The sequence below is a fragment of the Gossypium hirsutum genome, chromosome A07, assembly GCF_007990345.1.
Source record: "Gossypium hirsutum isolate 1008001.06 chromosome A07, Gossypium_hirsutum_v2.1, whole genome shotgun sequence".
Taxonomy (NCBI): domain Eukaryota; kingdom Viridiplantae; phylum Streptophyta; class Magnoliopsida; order Malvales; family Malvaceae; genus Gossypium; species Gossypium hirsutum.
Genome location: NC_053430.1, coordinates 78,732,860 through 78,739,456, shown reverse-complemented (window position 1 = coordinate 78,739,456; position 6,597 = coordinate 78,732,860).

The window sequence follows — 6,597 nt, the reverse complement described above, 5'->3', positions numbered from 1 at the left end:
TATAATATCATTAAATATTATGATGCTAACATGGAATCATATAATATTTATTAGGTTATTATTTTATAAAAAAAAATACATATTTTACTTATCAACAGTCATCATTGCCATCCACTAATTTAATAGTGGTCCATTTGACATGCAAGTCCTCCTTGTAATATACCATGCATTATTCGGCCCTCTAAATTCTTCCTATCTCATTTTTAAGTTTTAACACACAAGTCCTTTTTAGCTAATTCCACATTCAAATGACAAAGTTAAGACACGATACTTTCACACATACACTTTCACATATAATAAGCATAGAATATAACATTTAATTATTTTTATGACTCGGTTTTGTGGTCCTGAAACCACTTTCCGACTGGGGTCAAATTAGGGCTGTCACAGAAAATACCAGTGATCACATCGGGAGATGAAGCATCTTCACGAGCCCTTATGGCATAAGCTCTAGCCGGAGCTCTAGCTTCAGATTTAAATGCTGAATCTCTGACTACATTCTTGTCGCTTGCCTCATTCCCAGCATTTCTCGAAGATCGTCCTCTCGAAACTACACCACTAGGTTTTGGACTTTAAAAGTTTTCTTTCTCAATTCTCTCGAGACAGTCTCTAATAAAACGATCTGGAGAACTTCACTGGTAACATTCGTTAGTTCTACATGGACCAAGGTGACTTCTACCACATTGTTAGCACTCGGGTCTAACAAATCTCGAATTTCCCACACTAGCCACAGAAGTAGTCTGAGATTTAAAACCCGCATTTTTCTTCTTACGTTTCCCATACGAATGTCCAGCCGAAACATGAGAACGAGAATACATATCTCTGGATTTTCTAGATTGCGGTGGGAATGCACTGCTCATCGGTCTTTTCTTCTGAAATTCTTCTTGAAAGAGCTCCCAAGACACTTTCTCTTTCGGTACCACTAAAGTCAATGTCTTCCACCAATAATAGGCTAAATCTCTCAACAAGGATATAACACATTTTAAGCACTCTTCAGGTGTACAAGACAATTCATCAAATACCCGAATAGAATTCTCAAGCCAAAATTCTGCTTTCTCGACATCATCATCAACATTTGCCTTGAATTCTTCAGCCCCTTGCTTGTGAATTCTGTCAACTGGGGTTCTATGAAATTTCATCAGATCCATACCTTGAGGCATCGGGGGTACAGGTTGAGGAATCGGGGGAGGTTGTTGAGCATTAGAGTTCGTACGAACAAACTCGGTCTACCATGCATTCATCATCTGGAGAAAGGCTTCCCGAGCCCCTTCTCCTCCTACTTGACTAACAGTAAGGGGTCAATTTTCAGTCGGCACCGCCCCTTCAGTAGGAGCTGGCGCATTGCTCTCTACATCATCGGCCACATCTAGATCGGGATCCATTTATTATAATAAAAAATCATTTTAAAGGTCAGGAGTCGTCACACTATCACAATATATATATGGCATGTATAGCAAAACCCGTACATACGCCACGTTAGTCCGAGAACCGACTAAACCGTAGCTCTGATACCACCAAATGTAACATCCCCTTACCTGATACCGTCACCAAAGTCGAGCATGAGGAGTTAACGAACTTAAATTATCACTTAAACAATTTCAAACAATTTATTTCACCTTTCGTAATAAACTACCCATCTGCGTCACAGTCGCTAAAAAAATCATATCTCGAGTTACGAAACTCAAAATTAAAATCCATAAATTTTCCCTGAAAATAGACTCATATATCTATTTACTAATTTTTTCCAGATTTTTGGTCAGGCCAATTAGTACAGTTTATTAGTTAAAGTTTTTCCTGTTTCAGTGTTTGACTACTCTGACCTCTACTTACTACGAATCACTTTCTCTCTGTACAGAATTTAGATGACTATGCCGTTTGTTTCTATTAACATTAGACTCAATAAGGAATCTATACATATAAAGTATGACTCCTAATTATTTTTTTACAATTTTTAGTGAATTTATAAAGTCATAATAGGGGATTCAGAAATTGCTCTAACCCTATTCCACCAAAACTCAAATTTCTCATAAAATACAACTCATTTACCTATTTTGTTTCTTCCATATGAAAATGGACTTAATAAGCTTCAATTTCACATTTTATTCATCAACTAATTCTGTCTCTAATATTTTTAGTGATTTTTCAAACTCACGTCATTGCTGTTGTATGATACTATTTTATAACAAATTTCACTTTTTTATGAATTTCCATGGATTAGATAGCACATTAAGTATACATACCAAATATGATCTTGATTAGCCATTCCAATGGCTAATCATTACCAAAAATTTTCTTACCACCCAATATCCATATCATAAGATCATATACACAAAATGATTATAATGCTATACATGTCATACTCAAAATATACAAGCCATTATACCAAAATGGTCCACGGATAGTGTGAGCGAGCCTCCGACCATTCCCAATTTTCGATCTGGCTTGTTAAAACTATAAAAAATGGAAAGGAGGGAGTAAGCACAAATGCTTAGTAAGTTCACATGTAAATAGCAAGTAACATAATCATGCAATCCAACATAAAACAACATTTGTATAAAAATCACTAAGACATTCATGTTACATTTGCATTTTCTATCTTACCACGATTTCATCATACCAAGTTCTCAACCCAAGGGTTTAAGCGCATACCTATCCAAATTTTCTCATTCACCACACTTATCAACATGTCACCTTCGTCGTAAGTATTCTCCTTATTCACTTAAGATTCACTCGTTAAACACATCGGAATATAATTTGGATACAGAGATTGCATGCACATATGTCCCATACCCGCAGTTTGTTGCATGCACATATGTCCCATACCCGCAGCTAGGCAAACTCAATAGCCTGCGGAAATTATGTAGCCAAGCTACCATGTAACCCGCCCATAAGCGAACTCGAACTCAACTCAGCGAGCTCGGGCATTCTCATCCATAAGTGAACTCGGACTCAACTCAACGAGTTTGGATGCCTAGTTACATCTCACGAGCTCGAACTCAACTCAACGAGTTCGGAACTCAAATATCCTAATGACATGTAACTTGTATCCTAATCTATTCCCAAGGTTCAAACAGGATTTTTCTCAATCACACATCTTTGCTGTCTTCCATGAAATGTCGAAACTGATACTTGATATCATTTCATATTTATCAAGTAGCTCACATAATTTGCATATTACTAAATAATAATCCACAAAGCATAATATTTCATGATAATAATCATCATATCATATAAATAACATTAAATTACTTAAAATGACAATTATGTTACTACATTTACACATGAACTTACCTAAGTACAAAATGTTAGAAATCGAGCCTATTCCTCGTAAACTTTATTTTTCCCTCGATCACGACTCGAATATTGTTTCTCTTGATCTAAAATAACAAATTTAGCTTATTAAATACTCACATTTATTAAAATAGTCATTGACTCAAACTTTGGAAAAATTACATTTTTGCCCCTAAACTTTTACATATTTGCACTTTTTCCCCAAGGCTCGGAATTAAACTTCATCCTATTTTATTATGTGTTATGACATGCTGATCATTTTTCCCTTCTATGGCAACATCAAATTCTCACTCTAACATGTACTTATGAGCATTAGGTATTTTTACCGATTATGTCATTTTGCTCGCTTTCACGTAAAATCGCTTAGCAAAAATTGTTTAACACAATTTCTAGCTTCATATTCTACCATAAAACATCAAAATAAAAACATTTCACCTATGGTTATTTTTCCAAATATAAACCCTAGGTTAAATTATTGCTAGAATAAGCTTAATCAAGTTACCGGGACTCTAAAAACGTAAAGAACATTAAAAACGGGGCTAAAATGGACTTACAATCGAGCTTGGAAGTTTGAAAAACCCTAGCTACGTCTTCCTCATGTGAAATTCGGCCAAGGGGTTGAAGATGGATAAAAATTGGCTTTTAATTTTGTTTTTAATTCATTTTAATAACTAAATGACCAAAATGCCCTTAATTAAAAACTATGGTGTTTTATCTTCCTTTAGGTATTTTTGTCCAAACTAGTATAATGGTCTAATTACTATCCAAGGACCTCCACTTTAAACACCCATTACTCACAAGTACTTAGTACCTTTGTGAACTAGAACACACATTTTACAACTTTTGCAATTTAGTCCTAAATATCAAATTGAACCCTCTATCGATAAAATTTCTAAACGAAATTTTCACACAATCATGAAATCATGACATAGACCTTAAAATGATAATAAAATAATTATTTCTATCTCGAATTTGTGGTCCCAAAACCACTATTTCGATTAGGCCCTAATTCGGGATATTACAATGTGTCACACACGGCTAAGACACACGCCCGTGTCTCTGCTCGTGTGGAAAAAAATAGGTTATTTACCAAGCCATCTTGCCACCCAAATTTGCATACGCCTACACCAAACCAAATGGCACCAAACATGACATAAATAAATATTCATCCAATATCAAATAAGCTTAATTCATGCCATTTCAATACTAACAAATACAAGGCACACAAATACCAAAATATGCCATAAAATTTTATACCAAACCTCACTTTCACAAATCATCAATGTGGACACTTCCAATTATGCATCATTTAGTCTAAACTCATAAGCATACCAATTCTCAAATATCAACCATTTACCACAATCACTTGCATAGCAATTATCAACACAAGACAAAGGCCATTTGCATATATATACAAAACCAAATCAACCAAAATAAGCCAACTCTCATGGCTATATACAAAACCAAACACTAAAGATTTACAAGCCAATCCAAATGGCTAAATTTATTACTATCATATTTACCAAAATGACCAAAACTCCTATACATGCCATATAACCAAAATACATAGATTCAAAAGTACTAAAGTGATAGCTTGATAATGTGATGAGGTCTTCGACAATTCCCTAATCCAAGCTAGCTTTGATTTCACTATAAAACACGGAAAAATAAACAATGTAAGCTATAAAGCTTAGTAAGCTCGTATGAAAAAATAAGCAATGCTCACCAATCAATTACCATTCAAGAATATGAATATAACATACTACAAAACATTTAATCACAATGTTAACATATATCCAATCACAAAATTAACCATGAATTCACAACTTCCATAGATTCAATGCTTATATAGTTTTCGTACATACCTGTACTGATACATATATATTTCCCACTATTTCATATTTTCAATATACTCGTTGAATCATTCAGAATACTATCGGATACTCGGGAATCTCGCACCCTAAGTGCCAATACATAGTAGAAGCTATCTCAATCTCATATCACATATAATGCTCACTCTCGAGCTAACAACAAGTCTGCTCACACAAGCTAACACTCAGCCACTGATAGGACGTATGGACCAGCACCCAATCACATAACCTTTAATGACATGTCATTCGTATCCTAATCTATTTCCTAAGGTTCAACCGCGTGTAATATCCTGATTTTGGGCCTAGTCGGAATAGTGGTTTCGTGACCACAAAATTCGAGATAGAAATAATTATTTTATGATTATTTTGAGGTCTATGATATGATTGCATGATTGTGTGAAAATTTCGTGAAGAAATTTTATGCATAAAGTGCTTAAATTGAAATTAGGGACTAAATCGAATAATTTGTAAAACTTGCATTCTAGAAGTTTCTAGTATGAAATTGTTTTGAAATATTAATTAGAAGGTCTTAAATAGCAATTTTACCAATTTCTAATTCTATGGACAAAAATTGGACATGGATGGAATTTTTGGAAAGTTTAGTAGTAAGGGCATTTTGGTCATTTAGGGGTAAAAATGAATTAAAATACAAAATTAAAAGCCAATTTTGCTCATCTTCAACCCCATGGCCGAATGCAGCAAGGAGAAACCATGTCTAGGGTTTTTCCAGCTTCCAAGCTCGATTGTAAGTTCGTTCTAGCCTCATTTTTAATGATTTTTACGTTTTTAGAGTCCCGGTAGCTCGATTAAGCTTATGCTAGCAATAATTCAACCTAGGGTTCATATTTGGAAAAATACCCATAGGTAAAATTTGTGTATTTTGGTGTTTTATGATAGAATATGAGGTTTTAAATTATGTTAGACAACTTGTACTACTCGGTTTTAAGTGAAAACGAGCAAAAAGGCTTAATCGGTAAAAATACCTAATAGTCATAAGTACATGTTAGAGTGAGAATTTGATGTTACCATAGAAGGGAAAAATGATCAGCATGTCATAAAACATAATAAAATAGGCTGAAGTTTAATTTACGAGCTTTGGGGCAAAAGTGTAAATATGCGAAAGTTTAGGGGCAAAATTGTAATTTTGCCAAAATATGATTTTGGGTCAATTTGTATAATGTGAGTCCTAATTAGACTATATTTTAAATGATAGAGCAAGGAAAACTAAAATTCAGGCTAAAATGGGGAAAATACCAAGTTGTGGACGAAATGGTAAAAGTAGCCATTTTCGCATACGAGGTAAGTTCATGTGTAAATGTAGTAACATAATTGTCATTTTAAGCAATTTAATGTTGTTTATATGATATGATGCTGATTATTATCATGAAATATTATGCTTTGTGGTTATTTTCGAATAAAATGCAAATTATGTGTA